We start from the raw sequence: 2,194 nt of genomic DNA, 5'->3' as shown, positions 1-2,194 counted from the left end.
CGCCTGCTGCCTTCCTTGGATGTGGTAGCCGTTTCTCAGGCTCCCTCTCCGGAATCGAACCCTAATTCTCCGTCACCCGTCACTACCATGGTAGGCCACTATCCTACCATCGAAAGTTGATAGGGCAGAAATTTGAATGATGCGTCGCCGGCACGAAGGCCGTGCGATCCGTCGAGTTATCATGAATCACCAAAACATCGGGCATAGCCCGCATTGGCCTTTTATCTAATAAATGCGGCCCTTCCAGAAGTCGGGCTTTGGTGCACGTATTAGCTCTAGCTTTACTACGGTTATCCGAGTAGCAGGTACCATCAAACAAACTATAACTGATTTAATGAGCCATTCGCAGTTTCACAGTCTGAATTAGTTCATACTTGCACATGCATGGCTTAATCTTTGAGACAAGCATATGACTACTGGCAGGATCAACCAGGTAGCATCCCTCGTAAACGTCGCAGCACTGGCCCGAAGGCCGCGCAACCGCGAAGCGTCATCCGTCGATTCCGACATTGAAAATATCAGTGCAGGAAGGAGAGCTGCCTTGACAAACTCCCCACCTGAGCCAACACATACCGAACATCCGAAAGCCCACATAGCGGCAATGGGAACCAACAACAACAGAACGCTGCAGTGTGGCCTGCCAAACCGCATGTCCAAGCCCTCTGCCAAGATGCACAAGGAACCTTGCAGTTGAGCTGTCAGCACCGAGTAGGGACACGATTCCGCTGCGGCGAAGGGAAAGCAAGCACAGAGACCCAAAAAAAGCACAAGCCGTGCACACGGGCATGAGCACGATGGACACGTTGAGAAGCCGAGCACCCAACCACCTCGTGGCAAATTAGCACAGCTCACACAGCCACGACCGCGCCGGGCATCAAAGCCAACACAACTCGTGCGCCAATGCATGTACAGCATGCCCGAAGCTCCGCCCACTAGCCGGCACAACGGCCGAGCGAGCGAGCAAGAAAGCCAGGGGCAACAGACACGCTGAACGCGAGAGAAGATCCGATGCAACCCATACAGTAGGCAACGCGTGCACAGGGCGCCTCGCCCGTGCACATCACGCGCCTCAGCACTCCGAAGTTCCGTCCCCTATATAGGTGTTTTGGGCGCTGACCCCCCGCTGACAGGAGGAACCCGAAAAACACCTGGCCAACCATAAAAATTTTTGAACACCCAATCGCTGTCGCAGTGGGCAACATGTGCAACGGCCGCACCAGCCAATGCCGCACTGTGCCGCAGCTGCGCGCATCAGGTGCACGCAACCGCACCCACAGGTACCAAAGCCGGGCGAACCGAGTGACGCACATGAGGTGCCGCAGCAGCACCGCACCGCGTGCCACGAGGATCAAAAAATTTGGTCCCCTATATAGGTGTTTTGGGCGCTGACCCCCCGCTGACAGGAGGAACCCGAAAAACACCTGGCCAACCATAAAAAATTTTGAACACCCAATCTCGCTGTCGCAGTGCGCAACATGTGCAACGGCCGCACCAGCAACTGCTTAACTGTGCCGCAGCTGTGCGCAACAAGTGCACGCAACCGCACACACAAGTACCGCAGCCGCGCGAACCGTGTGGCGCACATGAGGTGCCGCGTGCCATGAGGATCAATAAAAAATTTTTCCCCCTTTTGGGCGCTGACCCCCCGCTGACAGGAACGAATACGAAAAACACCCGGGCAACCATAAAAAAAATTTTGACCCCCAAGATTGCAAATATCGACACTCATTCAACCGATTGAAGGAGAGCATCCGACGGGTCTACGAGTCTCAATCGAGCTCTAGATCGTCGAATCACCAATTCCAGCCGAGCGCAATCACCAATTCCAGCCGAGCGCAAACCGTCACCTTGCCTACGAACACAAAGGGACGAGCAAGTGTTGCGACCGTGCAACGTGTGCCGTACTTAGTGCGCAAACCGTGAACTTGCCTACCGACACAAGGCACGAGCAAGTGGTGCAACCATGCAACACTTAGAGGCGTTCAGTCATAATCATGCCGATCCATAGCAGGGTCGAATCACCAATTCCAGCCGAGCGCAAAACCGTGACCTTGCCTACGAACACAAGGGACGAGCAAGTGTTGCGACCGTGCAACGTGTGCCGTACTTAGTGCGCAAACCGTGAACTTGCCTACCGACACAAGGCACGAGCAAGTGTTGCAACCATGCAACACTTAGAGGCGTTCAGTCATAA

The sequence above is a fragment of the Nuphar pumila genome, chromosome 10 (assembly GCF_984573655.1).
Source record: "Nuphar pumila chromosome 10, dmNupPumi1.hap1.1, whole genome shotgun sequence".
In the NCBI taxonomy this organism is placed as follows: Eukaryota; Viridiplantae; Streptophyta; class Magnoliopsida; order Nymphaeales; family Nymphaeaceae; genus Nuphar; species Nuphar pumila.
The sequence above is the reverse complement of the archived record's forward strand: the minus strand, read 5'-3'. Positions refer to the sequence as shown.